The sequence below is a fragment of the Gopherus evgoodei genome, chromosome 8 (assembly GCF_007399415.2).
Source record: "Gopherus evgoodei ecotype Sinaloan lineage chromosome 8, rGopEvg1_v1.p, whole genome shotgun sequence".
NCBI classification, from domain to species: Eukaryota; Metazoa; Chordata; order Testudines; family Testudinidae; genus Gopherus; species Gopherus evgoodei.
In genome coordinates, this window is record NC_044329.1 from 83,738,791 (window position 1) to 83,758,348 (window position 19,558).

General features: G+C 45.9%; 1 protein-coding gene across 6 annotated transcripts in view; it reads left to right on the forward strand.

The window, feature by feature from the left end:
* Positions 1-1,311: 1,311 nt before the first annotated feature.
* Positions 1,312-19,558, forward strand: part of SSX2IP (SSX family member 2 interacting protein) — a 52,499-nt gene continuing 34,252 nt past the window's right edge. For 3 of the 6 annotated variants that reach the window (XM_030573684.1, XM_030573689.1, XM_030573690.1), the window contains exon 1: positions 14,538-14,621. The gene's annotated coding sequence lies outside the window, so the exon portion shown is untranslated. Of the gene's footprint in view, positions 1,475-14,392; positions 14,413-14,537; positions 14,622-19,558 lie in introns of those variants that run through there. The other 3 variants (XM_030573685.1, XM_030573687.1, XM_030573688.1) reach the window with 3 other exon arrangements.

The window sequence follows — 19,558 nt, forward strand, 5'->3', positions numbered from 1 at the left end:
TACCGTAGGTGGTCAAAGCTCAATTTACTTTCCAATTTGGGAATGAGGGCAACTGGGGATTTTTATTTTTTTGGTAAATTGCTTTGTGTCCCTGTGAGATCTGCTGGGAACACAACTGAATATATACTTTTATGTTATGATTAATATTCCGATACGGAAATGTGAGGTAATGCCTTGCATTCCTGAAAGCAGGCTAGTAAAAACAGCTGGTTCAAGAAAATCTGTGAGGGGTAAATAAAATAAAAATGAAGTAAGACTAAAAGATTGCACTAATGGCACACGGAATAGAATGCAACATGTTTAGAAGTAGATGGCATGTGTATAAAGAAAACTGGATGGTAGAGTGAAAGAAAGGTGAATTTCTAAATCATTGCTGGAGAAGGGGAAACATTCACTGACTGTAACATATTGGTATTATTTGCTGGCATCTCTGAATAGAAGAGAATGGCTTATTTCTTCCCCCAGCAAAGTAGAAATGATGCTACAGTTGCAGAGAGAGACTGATAATGCAACAAATGGAAGCTATCTATAGAAGATATCTGAATGCAGCACCTAGCAAAGGAAGAAGCATTTCATTTGAAGAGCTGAATTAGAATTAGCTTCTGGGCAAAATGGTCTTCCAAGCTGTGAACCACCTGTACCTGCAGTTAACTATTAATCTCCATTCTGTTCCTGTTGTAGAGAGACGCAGGCTATCCTGATTATGGATTTAAGTAGAGCTGAGAGCCTGTTTGCAGTAGCCATGTAACAGAGAAAGGAACTGTACAGCAGATAATTCACTGAAGCAATTTTTACCATTGGTGTTTTCATATTATTTTGGTTTCTAATCCTTTTACCATGTACTGTTTTTTATTAAATTAAAAAATAATAGTAAGTTTGAAAAACAGGGCCAGTTCATGCCATTTCAATGGACTCATTCCCTTATGGAGCATGGACAGGCACTCTCCTTACAATCAACTAGGCCGGGTGTGTGGCTTTCTGAATTCACAGATGGCCCCAAATCTATAGGAAACTACAATGGACAAAGTGCAGCATTCATAGAGCCGACCAGTGCCTGTACGCTAATTGCAGGACTGTTGAACTCCACTAATGCATTGGCATGGCAGTACTGACTGCTCTCTCAGGAGCAATGACCAGCAACAGCTGTCCTAGCTGCACCCTCATGAGGAACTTGCAGTTGCAGAGAAGTGGGTGTGAGTATTATGTTTCACTTGAAATAGTTTCACAAATTTCAAGGAGAATGCTACAGAGCATGGCCTGGGCTTGTCCCTGCCCCCTCCTCACCATCATGGCGCCCCAAACATACTATTGGAGTGGGAAGAAGAAAAGACTCTTAGGCTCATCCTCCAATTCCTTTCATACAAGTTGGCTTTTATTATTTTTTTCTTCCAGAAATTCTAAAGTTTCTTCATGAGATTTTCCGATGGCATGATGTAGCCTGATACTGGGTCTTCCAGCTCATTACTGAATAGAGGTAAGCAGATGAGGCTTACAGTAGTAATGTTACAGAATATTTCTATGTTTATGTAATGGGACATGAATTCCCATAACTCCCATTGACTTCAATGGGTATTTGGGTACTGTGTACTCCCCAAGATCAGGTTCAGTGATTGCATTTTTTATTATGATCAAAAAACAGGATTTTCCACTTAAACTTATGAGAGTTACAAATTATTTTATTTTTCTTGGTATTGTTTAATTACAAATTTAGGCCCCAGTTCTGCAAGCAGTTCCATGCAGCAGGACCATTGCATCATGAAGATCAGATTGTAGGATCAGGGCCTCAGTATCCAGACTGGCATAATTTTTAACTAAACATTCATAGTTTTCTCTCCAAAAATTATATAAAGGTCAGTCAGATCATTTGTGAGAGGTGAACAATATTTTTTCCATTTAGGCTTAATCTGGCACACAGCCAGTATCTTAAACTATTTAAATATTTCTTAGGTATAGAGATTTTAATCCCTAATTATGTCTTGTGTTATAAAAATAGATAAGGGATAATAATTAACAGCTCTGTCCTTCCTCCAACAATGGGAAATTGACTGATGCTATGTTTACACTGCCGAGCCTATGCTGGTATAGCTGTACCGACAGAGCCCCCTGGTACAGATACTGCGTACACAGACAGGAGGATCTTTTCTGCCAGTGTAAGAATGCCCCCTCCCTGAATTATATTCACTTATGCTGACATAAGCTCTCTTCTGTCGACATAGCTGCAACTCACTGGATTTAGTTGGCATAGCTGTGTCACTAGTGGTGTTTTTTTCACATCCCTGACTGACGTAGCTAGCCCGGAATAAGTATTAAGAGTACACCAACCTGAAAAAGTGAGGCCTAATGCTCGACCCAATGGAATTTTTGTTTGCCTGACTGCAGTGCAATAACTTTTGAAAACCGCATCCAATCAATTCCACAATGTCAGAAAACATGGTGATAAAGTTGCCCATCCCTTTTTTTTAAAAAAAAAAAAGTCCTGCTAGGGTATTTGTTTCCATGCACTCTTGTGGCAGTGAATTCCATAAATTAGCTATAGACTACATATTGTTTTTCAATTAATTTATCACAAATTCTCATTGTTATTTTTTATTATTCGTATTACCATAGTGCCCCAGTCATGGACTAAGTTCTAGCACTGTTCTAGGTGCTGTACATACTGTGTGAGTATGCAGAGACAAAGGAATAACTTCTGTCTGGGACTAAAGGCAAGCAAGCCTGTCCTTCACTGAAAACAGGTCTATTGTAAATACTTATTCCAAACTAAAATTCCTAATAGCACATAGATAGCTTGCAAGTGTAGCTGGGAGAAGCATATGATCCAGATGTTACCATAATCACAAAGTATAGTCTTGATTTTGCGAGCACATATGTGCATAACTATAATCTTTGAGCAACCTGTTTGCAGAACTAGGGCTCTAAGTATTCACCATAAAAATTGTTTTGCTAAGACATGTTTTTAAAGATCTACATATTTGTCTCCCGACAATTTTTTATTTTTGGCAACAGTTTAGCTCATTATCAAATACTGTGAAACCTTTCTTAAACTACTACTCAAGGGATCTTCAAAAATCGATTGCTTATTCATACTTGTCTTTCTAACTAAAGATTGAACACTATTGTACTAGAAATGTTGGTGATATTCTAAATATGTGTGAGGAAATGAGGTGATTCTTCATGCAGGTTTCAATATCAGTTCCAAATATTGGAGGTATTCTGACCAGCAAAGGAAAATTAGTTATAGTAAATTCCTAAAACTGTCTGAATCTTAAAGCATTTTAAAGAGATCTTTGTAGTTTCTGCAATGCATGTGAAGAATAAAGAAGGCATGTAGGTTCTTTTTTGGAGAAGGAATTTATCCTGCAGGTCCTGGCAAAAACCCACTTATTTATATATTGTCTTGTCTCATTTTTTAAATATATTTTAATATGGTAAATGACTCATGAGACTATTAAAATAGTCATTTGAATCTGGCATTTTCCCAAAAAGTCTCTTTTGGGGCTGCAGTGTGTTTCTAGTGCCTTTCTTAACTAACACAACAATGTAAACTTGAACTTCATTCAACTTGTGTGTATAATATTAGAGATGTGCATTAGTATTTGCACGACTGAGGCCTAAAATGGAATCACGGATATAATTTTATCTCTCAAATGCTTTAGTTGAGGGCACCCTTAGGTGTAAAAGGGATTCTTAGTTGATTAGGTATTCTTAGCTATATACTCACTCCATTTCAGGCTATCCTCAAGTGGTCTGACATGAGGCATCTCTCTTGAGGTAGGCAACATTTCTATTTGCAGCTGAGAACACTTTAAAAACAGACGCACCAGCTGTGTTCACAGTGGATAGTTGCTGTTTATTTGCTCAGTAAGCTAGTCACAGGATGGCTTAGGTTAAGCTGACCCTGGGCTGAAGTAAAGTTGTCATATTGTTTTATTTTCCTTAGTATTATTCTGTGGGTGTCATGTAAAAAGGACTGTACTTTGGTGAACTCCCATTTTAAAATCTTCATGAGACTATGTAGTGTTTTTCCCAGTTGTTTTCTTAGTATGGTTGGTAACCTGGTAGTAACCATTGAGTGTCTTCCATCCTGATGCTTGCATAGTTGTTTTTTACATTCAGGAAGTGATTCTATAGTATTCTTCATACAGATGGAACCTATCTATACATACATGCATACCCCCGAAGGTGGCATTTTAACTGTAAATAGTTACTACTGCCATCTTAGTGCAGGTTATGTGGAGAATGGTGGGAACCCATGCTGTGGAGTTAGAGGCACATTTCTCCTGGAATTGGATACTTCAGAAGTATTAAGGCCTAATGATCAGGAATGGGAGTCAAGAGATCTGAGTTCAGTTCCTGGCTTGGGCAGGACTGCCTGTGGAACCTTTGAAAAATTCTTAAAACATTTGGTCCCTCAATTTCCTATTTGTAAAATTGTGTTAATACAGTATTTTACAGGGTGGCTGTGAGAGTAATATTTGTAAAACTCTTTCTGATCCCTGGATGAAAAATGTTACAGACATGCAACGAATTACCATGTTTTCTGTCCACATTTTATATTCTAAATGGGAAGTGAGATATACTAATTTAATCTTTCATGTCCCAACTTGTTATGCCCACAAGGATTTAGTGTTTTCCTGCATATACTGTAGATCTTTGAAACCCTTTAATAGTTACTAGCTTCATTACGTCTGTGCTGCTCCTAATGAGCCTAATCCTTCAATTCTACCACCTGTGAGTAGTGCTATTGATTTTTGATTAAGCTCAGACTTTAGTGGGATTTATTTAAAAACTGCAGAAGTGGGCCCTTAATGGCTGAAGGCATTGCAGTCAGGTAACATTTTGATATTCCTTCAAGATATTTAGGCCCCAGTCCTGCAATCAGTTCAGCACAGGCACCCTGTTTGTGGGGAGCTAATTTTACAGCTGGGGGCTTTAGTGTGCTGACTGAACTAGGAAACAGTAATTAAACATTGGTCACTTATCAGTGGAGAGCACAACTACCAGGTGGTATTTTTAATTACATAATTCAATACATAAATCATATGGATGTGGCCTTGTTGAACATGCTTATGTTCAGAAGCTCCAAAAAGGTTGTTGGACTTAAAAAAAAAATCCAGTAGCCTAGTGCAGAGGTTCTCAAACTGGACAGTGGGCAGAATGTACTGGGGGTGGAGGGGGAGGAGAAGCTTTAGGGAAAAACGCTTACTGCACACATTCAGAGCTGGGTGGCCAGAGAACAGACACTTCTCCCCAGCTGCCCAGTTCTGAAGGCAGCGGCACTGCCAGTAACAGAGAAGTAAGGGTGGCAATACCATATCATGCCACTCTTACTTCTCCACTGTTGCTGGCGGTGGTGCTGCCTTCAGAGCTGGGTGCTTGGCCAGCAGCAACCACTCTCTGTTCTGCCTTCAGAATTGGGTGGCCGGTGAGCGGTGGCTGCTGGCCATGTGCTGGGGGGGGGAGGGAGAGGGAATAGGGGCTAAATTACTACAGATACAAAGAACGGGGGGCATGATCAAATAATTTTGAGAACCACTGTGGTCTTTTGCATGACATGATCAGACATTTTAATGAGCTTGTTCTGCCAGTCAACATGATTTATAAGGGAGAAGGATAAAACTAAACAAAATTTATTCATCTTGAAAGCGAGCGTTTCTTGAATGTAAACCTGTAAGAACAAGAGGAGTCTTGACCCCCCTTATCTATATAACAGTTTAATACTATTTTAATGTAAGTTTTTTTCAAGATGTACTGCCTCCTCCTCATTTCCTAAAAGATCAACAGTGTTCCTCACTTTTTAATATTTATTGTTAGATTTCTTAACCCTCTTTCTTACTCCATGATGTCAATGAAAATAGAGGGGAAATGCCCCCAAAACAGCAACAAAGCTTTGAATGACTTTAATCATCATTTGTATCAAACTTTCTAATAACTTTGATTTATTTTAATTCTGATTTAACTCTACCAAGAAAGTCACAAGGTAATGGAGAAATCACAATGAATTAACCCAAGAACTTTTTAATGTACTATTGAATTATAAATAAAAGTCTCCAAATAATTCTTGCAGTTAGATACAAGCAAGTACAGAGAATTAAACTGTTGATGATTTTGTTCATCATACACAGATTAAATTCAGAGTTAGTATGCATTATGGGAAATGTATATGTTTACTTGCTAAAGGACAAGAAGTATCTGATGTGTTCCTCCAATGTATCCAATGACAACAGAAGTTTCCAAGGAGACAATCCCTTCCCCCTACAAATTCCTAAATATATCATCTCATTTCTTAATGACAAGAGGCTCAGAAGTATATTTTAATTGTTCTCAATGGGGTTTCGTGAAGACTGTCAAACTGATTTGATCCTTTATAAATTAATACAGTGTATGTATACATATTTTTCCATGAGATAATTATATTTTATCTCTATATATTTCCTGCCCAAGAGCTTCCCCAAAAGACTTCTGCTCCCTTCCTCACAGTCTATTTAAAATTAAAAAAAACCCACATGATCCACAGCAAAGCGCTTGGGGAGCTCTCTTCTGAATAACATCCTTTAGGAACAGCTGCTAAGATCAAATAGACTACCAGAATTCAGCACCAGCATGTGTGGTATCTCTTAAAGATACAGGAGCATAATCCTCTCCAGTGCACAAAGTCAGTCATCCAACTTGCCACTGTCATTGATATAGGTACTCTGTACAATCCTGCTTTGGAGGAAGCTTGAATCAACCACATCTGCAGCAAATAAAGACTCTGCAGTATAAGTTTTTACAGTGCATCTGGTTCATTAAGGAATGATGGACAGGTTCCAAACAGCTTTTAAAAAGTGTACATATGTTTTTTTAAAGAACATCTATCACTAGGGTGAAAGGTATTCATAACCAAATTATAAGTATTTCTGCAATATCTACACAAAATCAGGGTTATGCTTTCTCCCTGGCAAGAATTAACTTCCATTTACTAACCCTGCAAAATTCTACTTGTCCACTTGCGTGGAGCAAATAACTGTTTTTCGACAAACAGGAAAAATATCTTGAGCTTTTCATCTTGAATGTAATGGGTAAACTTTATGTCCGGGGACTTCAGTTTTCTTGACAATTTTGTAAGACTGATCTTGACCTTATCCATGGTTTTACCATCCTCCAACAAATATTTGGGTATGTTTTATTGAGCTAAAAAGGGAATCCGAACACTGTACATATAGTGGATCACAGATATGATAACATGTAGTACAGCAAAGGAGACTCACTTTCTTCAGGGACTCCTTCCTTCCTGACTGTGCAGAATGTTGTGCAGATTGCTGCTGAAAATGCTGGTGTATAAACAGCTGGTGTATAAAAGAAACACAGAAAAAGAACCAGTGTTTGACAAACAGAGAATAACCCCTACAGACTTGTAAAAGGACATTGTGAACAAAGAAGTATAAGCTACTCAGTGTTAATCATTTCAATTTTATTTTATTCTGTTGCTTTCACATCTTTGATACCAAAGTTTTCCTAGTGGTATGATCAATCTTGTACACTGTATAGTAAGCCTATTTTTTCCTCTCATAATTGACTCCTCCTGTATCCACCTCTTGTACATTAACTTTTGACTAATTGGTTAGACTCCTGCCCGTCAACCTATCCTGTTGTTTATTTATTTGATTTTGATTTTTTTGAGTCAGTGATTATTTGTGTTGGATCCTTTGACAGAAATACTTTCCCCAAAAGCCACTGAACACAGAAGGTATAGTTTAAGGATAGAAGATTTAAATTGCCAAAGACAAAGAGTAACTAGAAATGAAGATGTGTGCCAAAAAAAAAAGGTGTATTAAAAAGAGAAAGAAAATGGTATGCTTCTCAACTAAACTAGTATCTAGTTTTGGTCACCACATCTTCAGAAAACCAGAGCAGAATCATGACAAATGCATCAAAGATAATTAGAGGCTATAACAGGATTTATGTAAAATGAAGTATAAAAATGAGGCTTATTCAACCTGGAAAGAGCGAAAGAGAAGGTAAATTAAGTATTTAAAATTATAAAGGGCATAGTAAAAACTGATTAGTTCCTCTTATTTACTTTGCTCAAAAATATGAGGACAAGGAGACTTCAGATAAAGGTCAGCAAATTTAGTATAATAAACTAAGGTATTTCTTAATACACATGACCTGCAGAATTCAATGTTTAGATATAAAAATAATTATTTTACAAATACCTTTGATAGATTAATTAAGAGGTCCTTAAGACAAATATGGTGGGCTCGGTTTTATAATTATCAGTAGCACTTTTAGATTTGCAAGCAATGACAACAAAGGTAACCAAAACGTGCATCAGGATACAAGATAATAAATGAAACCTGGAAGGAATGCCTTTCTCTGCTATATACAGCACTGCACAACTAGCAAGATAAATTTTAGGGAAGTTACAGCTTCTTCTGACATATTAGGTATGGGTCCCAGTTAGAAGCAGCATACTAGACTAGCTGGGCCAATGATCTAATTTGGGAATGCCTATGTTTTTATATCCCACTGCTAAAACAGCTCTTAAGAGACATGAGGATAGCTATCACTGTGTTATAGGAGGGTGCTAGGACTTTTGAGGACAGGATTAGAATTAAAAATGATCTTGACAAATTGAAGAATTGGTCTGAAATACATGATGAAATTCAATAAAGTGCAAAATACTTTACTTAGGAAAAATAAAATGCACTACTACACAATGCGGAATAACTGGGTAGGCGGTAGTACTGCTGATGAGAATTGGCAGGTTTAGTGGATCACAATCTGAATATGAGTAAAAAACACGTTGCAGTTGTGAAAAAGGCTAATATTCTTTTGTGGTGTATTAACAGGCGCAGGGCCGTCCTTAGGCATATGCAACATACACAGCTGCACAGGGCACCATGAAATTTGAGGCAACAAATTGCCCCAAATTTCATGGTGCCCTAGGCAGTTGCGTGCTGCATACGCAGCAGCACCAGCCCTATCCCTCGCCTGGCCCTCACTGCAAGGGGCAGGGCCGCCCCAAGGTGATGTGGGGCCCCAGACAACTGCTTCCTGCCACCGGTGAGTACGGAGAAAGAATCGCCCCCCACACTCACCGGTGGTGGGAAGCAGAGAGACGCAGCCCCAGCCCGCTCCGCTTGCCTTGCCCTGGCCCCAGCCATGTCGCTTGGGTTCGGGAAAGCGACCGCCCCTGGCTCTCACCGGTGGTGGGAAGTGGAGCGCCATGGCTGGGAGCTGGCAGAGTAGAGCGGGCTGGGGCCGGGCTGCTCCACTTCCCATCGCTGCCGGTAAGTGGGTGTGGGGGTGTGGATCCCTTCCCCCGAGCAACATGGCTGGGACCGGGGTGAGGGAAGTGGATGGGCTGCTCTTGACCCCCCACTAATCCCCTAGGCCACTGTGGGCCTATAAGGCCCCCAAAGTGCCCCCCCCCACAGCTGCTGCCACCCAGACTGTGTGGGGGAGACCTGAGGCCTCACAGAGTTCTCCCCTCCCCCGCAGGGGGTTGTGTAGGGCACCCAAATGGCTAGGGATGGTCCTGAATCGGCGTGTCATATGTAAAACATGAGCAGGGCCGCCCAGAGGTGGGGGCAAGTGGGGCAATTTGGCCCAGGCCCCGCAGGGGACCCCATGAGAATTCTCTGGCCCCAGCCCCGCATCCGCCTTCCTCCAACCCCCGGTGCTTCAACGCGCCATGTCCAGGAGCGGCCCTGAACAGAGCTAAAGTGGCATGGCTCAGTCGGAGCCTGAGCTCCTCCCAGCTCGGAGCCCTGTGGTAAGGGGGCAGGGCCTGAGCTCCTCCCAGCTCGGAGCCCCGTGGTAAGGGGGCAGGGCCTGAGCTCCTCCCAGCTCGGAGCCCCATGGTAAGGGGCTGGGGCCTGAGCTCCTCCCCACTCGGAGCCCCGTGGTAAGGGGCTGGGCCTGAGTGCCTCCCTGCTCAGAGCTGTGTGGTAAGGGGGCAGGGCTGCAAGCTCTGAGCTGACTGGTGGGAGCTTAGGCCCCGCTGGAGCCAGGCCACTGCAGCGCTGTCCAGTGCCGCTCCTGGATGCGCGTGGTGAGGCTCCGGGGGAGGGAGAGGCAGGGGTAAGTGGCATGGCAGGGGGCGGGGGGTTTGGATAAGGAGTAGGGAGTCCCGGGCACAGTCAGGGGACAGGGAGGGGGCAGAGGGTCTGGGGGGGCAGTCAGGGGACAGGGAAGAGGGGGTTGGATCGTAAGCATTCCGGGGGTCTGTTAGTACTCGGTGGGAGGAGGGAGGGTGTGTAGGGGTTAGGGCAGTCAGGGGACAGGGGGATTGGTTGGGGAGTGGGTATTGGGGGGCAGTGAGGGGACAAGGAGCACGATGGGTCAAGGATTATGAGGGGAGCAGTCAGGGGGCAGAAAGTGGATGGCGGTCGGATAGGGGGCAGGGTCAGGCTGTTTGGGGAGGCACAGCCTTTCCTACCCTAAAGCTCATTCAGCAGTTTGAGGCAGCTATTTAATATAAAGAGCCAAGCTGTTATTTTTCCATGGGGGAGGGATCACATGAGAAGAACAATAACCTACACCATCTACCTCCTTCCCAGTCCTACCAACTAATAAATTTCCAAATACGTTAAGGGACATTATAAAGAGGTCAGTGATCAATTGTTCTCTATGTCCACTAAAGGTCGGACAAGATCTAATCAGATTGATCTGCAGCAAGGGAGATTTAGGTTAGATGTTAGGAAAAACTGTAAGGATAGTTAAGCAGGCGGGGCACCATTTAGCCCCCCCTCCCCTGCTGAGTTTCATACAGGAGCATGTCCTAGCTCCAGGCAGAGCTCTTAACTGCCATGCAGTCTGATGAGTGTGCAATGAGAGCTCATCAGAGAGGGGCTGGTCTCAGCTTGTGCTCTGGGGGCAGGGAGTCAGCATTTTGTTTACAGAGGCAGAGTGATTACGATAAGAAAGTGCTGGTAATTAAATTAAAGATCTGGAAGTAAAGACAGAACCCAGGGGACTGGGAAGAAATACAGCTAAGTCCTCAGAGCCCAGGTTTCATTCAGAAAAGAGGGAGATGTGAGGGAAATAGGTGAAAAGGGGCCAAAACCCAAGGAAGGGCTAGCAGAGGAAAAACCCATGCTACCTGTGGTACTTACATGGCCCCATCACCCTAGTATCTGAGCACCTCACAATGTCTAACTATTTCTCCTCACAGCCCCTCAGAAGTAGAGCAGTGCCGTTATCTCCAGTGTACAGATGGGGGCACTGAGGCACACGCTGACCATCAGCCAGATTTTCAAAGGTATCTAGGCAGCTAGTGGGATTTTGAAAAGTGCCTAGAAGATTAGGTGCTTTGTAAAACCCATTAGATGCCTAGCTGCATCTTTGGGTGCCTAAAAACCTTTAAAACTCTGTCCCTACGGCACTGGCCTGACATCCTACAGGAGGTCCAGGGCGAAGCAGAACCCAGGTCTCTGAAAACTTGCTCCCTATCCACTGAAACAGCCCCTCTCTCTCTGCTGTGAAAAAACAAAAACCCCCCATAAGAGGACTCTAATAGATAGGGCAAAACCAAGAAGGCCAGTTCTCTAAGACTCCAGCAAACAGTCCCAAGTGATTGGGAAGGATATCATGGTTGACAACATGTAAAGCAGCACAGAGGTCAGGAAGGATGAAGAGAGAAAGAATGAAAGTCCAATGATAGATCACTAAACCCCCAATGGGTGGCAGGCTGGCCTGTATAGCACTGGCTGCTGTGAAATTTTATAGTTTAACTGAAAACCATTTTGTTTTGTCATTTTTTTTTCTGAGTTTGAGAAAAGGAAGGAATGAGTATCAAATGTGTTTATGCCTCAAATTCTTAGGGTTTGTTTCCAGAACAAAGAACAGAAATTGCACCCATAGAGTCCATAAAGTCAACGATTATTGTCATGATTTGTATTATTCATTATATAGTATTATTGTGTCCCTAGCCTCTGTTTGCAGAAGCTGGGAGTGAGTGACAAAGGATGGATCAGTTAATGATACCTGTACTGTTCATTCCCTCTGAAGCACTTGGCATTGGCCACTGTCAGAAGACAGGCCACTGGGCTAAATTTTCAACCTAACCAGTGTCATTACATAAGATATAAGAACATGTTTGGATTAGAGCTGAGTGTATATATATCGCAGCTAATTTCTAAGTTATTGTCTGCAAAATAAGTAGAGCTTTTAGTTGCCTAAGTAGCCTCTGGAATCATGGTTAAAGTTACCCTCCCCTATCAAAATCTGCAATGGCACCTGTATTAACCAGGGGAATAGGCTTGCAAAGGCTGTAAAATCCCCATCATTGGAGTTTTTAAAGAAAAGGTTAGAAAAATATCTGTGAGAGCTGGTCTAGGTTTACTTGTTCCTGCCTCAGCACAGGCGACTGGACTAAATTATTTTGCCAAGGTTCCCCCCGGCCCTGTGTTTCTTCTCCAGAACGCTACTATACTTAGGGTATGTCTACATCTACAATTTTGCAGCGCTGGTTGTTACAGCTGTATTAGTACAGCTGTATAGGGCCAGCGCTGCAGAGTGGCCACACTTACAGCAACCAGCGCTGCAAGTGGTGTTAGATGTGGCCACACTGCAGCGCTGTTGGGCGGCTTCAAGGGGGGTTCGGGGAACGCGAGAGCAAACCGGGGAAGGAGACCAGCTTTGCCGCGGTTTGCTCTCGCGTTCCCCGAACCCCCCTGCAAACCGCAGGGAAGGAGACCTGCTTGCTCGGGGATTCGGGGAACGCGAGAGCAAACCGGGGAAGGAGACCAGCTTCGCCGCGGTTTGCTCTCACGTTCCCAGAACCCCCCTGCAAACCGCAGGGAAGGAGACCTGCTTGCTCGGGGATTCAGGGAACGCGAGAGCAAACCGCAGGGAAGGAGACCTGCTTGCTCGGGGATTCGGGGAACGCGAGAGCAAACCGGGGAAGGAGACCAGCTTCGCCGCGGTTTGCTCTTGCGTTCCCCAACCCCCCCTGCAAACCGCAGGGAAGGAGACCTGCTTGCTCGGGGATTCGGGGAACGCGAGAGCAAACCGGGGAAGGAGACCTGCTTGCTCGGGGATTCGGGGAACGCGAGAGCAAACCGGGGAAGGAGACCAGCTTCGCCGTGGTTTGCTCTCACGTTCCCCAAACCCCCCTGCAAACCGCAGGGAAGGAGACCTGCTTGCTCGGGGATTCGGGGAACGCGAGAGCAAACCGCAGGGAAGGAGACCTGCTTGCTCGGGGATTCGGGGAACGCGAGAGCAAACCGGGGAAGGAGACCAGCTTCGCCGCGGTTTGCTCTCGCGTTCCCCGAACCCCCCTGCAAACCGCAGGGAAGGAGACCTGCTTGCACGGGGGTTCGGGGAACGCGAGAGCAAACCGGGGAAGGAGACCTGCTTGCACGGGGGTTCGGGGAACGCGAGAGCAAACCGTGGAAGGAGACCTGCTTGATTACCAGAGGCTTCCTCAGGTATGCTGGGATACCTGCTTATTCCACGGAGGTCAAGAAAAGCGCTGGTAAGTGTCTACACTTGTTTACCAGCGCTGGATCACCAGCGCAGGATCCTCTACACCCGAGACAAAACGGGAGTACGGCCAGCGCTGCAAACAGGGAGTTGCAGCGCTGGTGATGCCCTGCAGATGTGTACACCTCCTAAGTTGCAGCGCTGTAACCCCCTCACCAGCGCTGCAACTTTGTGATGTAGACAAGCCCTTTGTCACCCACGTCTTTGTGCTCACTGATTCTGTATTTCATTAGGATTTGTCTGGATTTTTCATCCTTGTTTGAGCGGTGACTCTACACACCTGTGAGAGCGTTGGACATTATTTCTTGTCCTTTGCCTAAACGAGAACTGACATATACAGTCAACGAGGACTTCAGTTTTCATGCAAGTCTGCACGTATGAACCCTAGCACGCCTCTCTCCTTCCCCTCCCCCGAGCAGGACTAGTCTTTCATGCATATAACACAAACCCCCCTTAGGGCCGGAAAAGCGGCGCTTCTCACCACCCCCTTCAGCTATCAACAGGGGGAGCGGCACCTGCCCGTAGCCCCCAGCCCCGAGACGGGCCCGTTCCCAGCCGCCTTCGCTCCCACACTCACCCACCCCCACCCCTAGGCCCTACACTTGTTGGCTACGCGGGCACAGCAAAGCGGCGGGGGGGGGGTTCCCGGCTGCTGTACCCCCGCCCGGGCTGGATGAGCGCTAACCCGAGGGGCGGCCCGGCTTAGGCGGGCTGAGCACACGCGCCGCGGCTCCGCTACTGTTCGGCCTGGGGCCGCTGGAGCGCGGGCAGGGCGGGGCCCGTCCCGGCACAGCGCGCGCTCAGGCAGGCACGCGGCGCGGGCCCCACGAGCCAGGCAGGCTGAGGGGCCCCTGCCCGGCGCGCAGCCCCTTGGCACGCGTGTCCTCGCCCCCTCCCGCGGCTCGGCTCCCGGGAGGGGCTCCGCGGGCGGAGGGGCAGGTGGGTGTCGCGGCTCAGGACTCGGCCCGTCAGGCCTGCGCAGGCCCTTGTTGACGGTCTCCTAGCAACAGCCCGGCCAATGGGAGCAGCGCTGTGTCGGGGAGGGGGTGGGGCGATTAACCCTGCGGGGCCCGGGCGGCAGCGCGGAGCGGTGGCGGCTGGGCTGGCTCCGGAGTCGGCCCCCGGCAGCAGCAGGTGGTGCCATGCGGGTGAGTGAGCCCGCACCCCGCCACGGCTGCTCCGGTTGGGACGCTGGGGCCGTTCGGCTCCCTGTGTCTCCAGCCGGCTCTGGAGGCGGCCAGCGGCTGCCGGCGGGGGGGTGTTTGCAGACGTAGGGGACACGCGCGCGCACACCGGGGCGGGGGCGAGTTTGCAGACAGGGACGAGCGCGGGCGCGCACACGGAGGGGCGTCTGCAGACGGGAGGGACGCGCAGGCGGAGGGGGAGGGGGGGAGTTTGCAGACGGGAGGGACGCGCAGGCGGAGGGGGAGGGGGGGAGTTTGCAGACGGGAGGGACGCGCAGGCGGAAGGGGAGGGGGGGAGTTTGCAGACGGGAGGGACGCGCAGGCGGAGGGGGAGGGGGGGAGTTTGCAGACGGGAGGGACGCGCACGCGGAGGGGGCGGGGGGGAGTTTGCAGACGGGAGGGACGCGCACGCGGAGGGGGCGGGGGGGAGTTTGCAGACGGGAGGGACGCGCACGCGGAGTGGGAGGGGGGAGTTTGCAGACGGGAGGGGCGCGCACGCGGAGGGGAGGGGGAGGGGGGGAGTTTGCAGACGGGAGGGACGCGCACGCGGAGGGGGAGGGGGGAGTTTGCAGACGGGAGGGCCATTCACTCCGAGACTGGGAGGACCTCACGCACACACAAGGGGAATTGGCAAATGGGGGCATTCGTGGGGGTGGGAGATGCTCCTGCACACACATGCGGGGTATTGGAACAATTTGTATAGTGGGGAGTGCTGAGAGCTAGGGAGCTAAACTGTAAATGCTGTATGTGACGGAAACCCCTCAAGCCAGGGGGTGCCTGTGACAGCGCTCCTAGTTCCACCACTTATGCCCTGGGGGTGGGGGGAGTTTGCAGGTGGGGGCGCTTTTGTACACACCAACTGGTTGCCTGTTTTGATTGGATGTATTCCTGGAGATTTCATCACATGACATAATCTTTAATTAAAAATTAATTTCTGGAGACTCCAGGACACTCCCGGCGGGGGGGCTTTTATGTGCAAATTGCTGAGGGGATGCTTGTGCACACACAAGTGAGGGAGTTTCCAGATGGTGGGGAGATGCTCATGCACATACAAGTGGGGGAGTTGGCAGGCAGTAGGGGGATGAGGAGTTTGTGTGGAGGAGGCACCCTCCTCCCATGCACATACTGGAGGGGACGGGAGTTTGGAGGTGCCCATGCCCACACCATGGCAGGAGTTTGGTGGAACGTGTGTGTACACACCCGGGGAGAGTTCGCAGGTGGTGGGAAGCTGGGGGGACATGCTTGTGTACACAGGGGAGCTTGCAGATGGTGGCGGCTGGCGGATGCCTCTACGTACATGGGAGAAGATTGTAGGTCGAGGTGGGGACGTGCATTCACGCACACAGTTTGCAAGGGGGAATTTACAAGAGGTAGGGGGACTTAGTATGTGGTGGCAGCTTGGAGGGATATGCATGCACAGGAGGAGGGGAGTTTGCATATGGTGGGGATATGTGCATGTGTGCGGGGGTTGCAGGCGGGGGGGGGGAAATGCATGTATTCCTGGCAGTGGGGAATGCACATGTAGTGGGCACACATATGGGGAGAGTTTGCAGACATTGGGGTACACATGGTTTGTGTTGGGGGAGGGCCCTGCAATCTGTCTCCAAACACAGTATTGTAATTGCTTTAGGGAATTAGGCTAGTGTGGGCGACTGAACTGCATAACCACCTAGCAGTAGTGCTGAAAGTGCCAGTGTAGCATCTGTTCTTGTCTCGTTTTTTTAATCTAGGGGTGGATAGGAGGGAGGTTGCTAAGTGCTGTGTGAGTGTATGTGAATTTTATTTGTATTGTGGGTTTTCCTTGCTGTTCCAGGCTTTATAACTAAGTACTGTGTTCCCAACCTCTGTATCCCTCGCTGTCAGTCATGTTTGGAAGCAGGGTGGAGTGGTAAAGATCTATTCCATGGTGTCCAATTTCTCAGGGGCAACATTTTGTTGATGCTTTAGGCTCTAACTATACCAACTGTCAGTGATGATCTTGTTAATCCTGCGTACCCTTGTCAGATGCAGGGTAATTGGTAGGGAAGATGCAGTACTGGATTATCTAGTCTGTGTACAGTTTTCAGGTTGCTAGCTGGACCCCTGCTATCAGGCCCAACATATTGTTGATCTGTGTGAAGCTGAAAGTAGCAGATGCTTCTAGGCTGGTGAAGGTCTTACATCTGTTTTAAGAGACTTGTGAATTTGCAAAATAATTCTGGGTTTTGCTGCTAAATTGGTTTAATGTTGGAAATCAGGAGTTGTAGGAGGTAAGAGGCCATGGTGTTTATATTGCATTATCTTGACCCTTGTTTTGCTTTTTAAAAATAATTGTTGATCAGGATTTTCTTTTTATTTATAGCAAGATACAGAGTAAATTCTTTAAGATCAAATTACAATGCAAGAGTATTTTAATATTATCTATTTTTGTATATCTTTAGTCATACAGAGCTCTTCAGTTACCAGGCTAGCATGCAAATAAATGTAAGTAACTTTGTAGCATCCAGTATGTCCTTCCTGTAGGTATGATGGACACCTTGCTCAAGTTTCAGGGGAATGGTTTGGTTATGAATAGAACGGGAGGTCCATGATGTAGGATTTGACTTTATTAGATGACAGATTCTTAGTAGTAAACCAGGAGGAAAAGTGGTTTTGAGACGGGACTTGATATCATTTGAAGCCATCATCAAATGGGAAGGAGTAGCATGGAAGCAGGATTTTTTTCCACACTGGAGAGATGGGGAAATGGGGGAGCAAGAGACAGACCCCTGATATTTGAAGTGAGTAGAACTTGGACTGGAGAATAGAAAGACCTAGGTAGGTAGGAAAATAGCTTATCTGTATCTTGCAAACAAAATTAAAAGGAAAAGCAAATGAAATTTTTTTTTTAAAAGTTGAATTCAGAAAGAAGGCTCAGGGAGTGTTCTGGGACTAAATGGAAAAGTACCAATGCTAAAATCTTGGTGATTGTTAAAGTGAGGTATAGTGGAAGAAGAATGTTTTGTGCTAGTCACATGTAGTAGGTGTTTTGAATGCAGAGAAATAAAAAGAATTAGATACCCAAGATCTCCACAAAGAATTTTGTCATTGTCCAGTGCAGCATTGAGGATGAGGTAAAAGTCAGAAGAGAAGATTGACTAAATATATCATATCAGATTCAATACCATAAAGCTCATTGTAAGCTATTAAAAATGCTAACATGGCCACCAAGTGCTGCCTAATAGGGCCAGAAAGAGAGACCTGATAGGGAGATGGTAATGCTCTCATAGTAGAAGGATGTTAAAAGAGTGCTGAATATACTTAGTGAAAGTGGGTGTGTGGGGGGGGGCTGACTTTTTGCAGCTCAACATTTCATGTTGTTCTAACTTCGTGGTGTAAGGAGCTGGGAACGTGATGGAGCAATTGTCCAACATTCAGGCATATGAATTCACTTTTACCAGATAATAATAGGTATATCTCCATACATTGTTATCTCACAGAGCTGGAAGGGACCTTGAAAGGTCACTGAGTCCAGCCCCCTGCCTTCACTAGCAGGACCAAGTACTGATTTTGCCCCAGATGGCCCCCTCAAGGATTGAACTCACAACCCTGAGTTTAGCAGGCTAGTGCTCAAACCACTGAGCTATCCCTTCCCCTTGTATGTAAATTTATGTATTTCTGTGTGATTGTAGGTGTATAGATGGTCAACTTCAAATGAACATTTTACTTGTTAAATTGCTAGTCTTCTTGAAATGTAAATGAAATTGAGAAATGCAAAATAAGAACATAAGAATGAACCTACTGGATTAGACCAATGGTCCATCTAGTCCAGTATCCTGTCTTCCGGCTGTGGCCAGTGCTTCAGAGGAAAGAAACAGAACATTGCAATCTATTGAGTGATCCATCCACTGTCATCTAGTTCCAGTTTCTGGCAGTCAGAGGTTTAGTGATACCCAGAGTATGGGTTCCTGATCTTCTTGGCTAATAGCCACTAATGGACTTATATGCTATGAATTTATCAAACTCCTTTTTTTTGAATCCACTTATAGTTTTGGCCTTCACAACTTCTTCTCCTGGCAATGAGTTCCACAGGTTGACGGTGTGTTGTGTGAAGTACTTCCTTATGTTTATTTTAAAGCTGCTGCCTGTTAATTTCATTGGGTGAGGAGGTAAATAACACTTCTCTGTTCACTTTCTCCACATCATTCATGGTTTTATAGACTTCTATCATAGACTCATAGACTCTAGGACTGGAAGGGACCTCGAGAGGTCATCGAGTCCAGTCCCCTGCCCTCATGGCAGGACCAAATACTGTCTAAACCATCCCTAATAGACATTTATCTAACCTACTCTTAAATATCTCCAGCGATGGAGATTCCACAACTTCCCTAGGCAATCTATTCCAGTGTTTAACTACCCTGACAGTTAGGAACTTTTTCCTAATGTCCAACCTAAATCTCCCTTGCTGCAGTTTAAGCCCATTGCTTCTTGTTCTATCATTGGAGGCTAAGGTGAACAAGTTTTCTCCCTCCTCCTGATGACACCCTTTTAGATACCTGAAAACTGATATCAGGTCCCCTCTCAGTCTTCTCTTTTCCAAACTAAATAAATCCAATTCCTTCAGCCTTCCTTCATAGGTCATGTTCTCAAGACCTTTAATCATTCTTGTTGCTCTTCTCTGGACCCTCTCCGATTTCTCCACATCTTTCTTGAAATGCGGTGCCCAGAACTGGACACAATACTCCAGTTGAGGCCTAACCAGTGCAGAGTAAAGCGGAAGAATGACTTCTCGTGTCTTGTTTACAACACACCTGTTAATGCATCCCAGAATCATGTTTGCTTTTTTTGCAACAGTATCACACTGTTCACTCATATTAAGCTTGTGGTCCACTATGACCCCTAGATCTCTTTCTGCCATACTCCTTCCTAGACAGTCTCTTCCC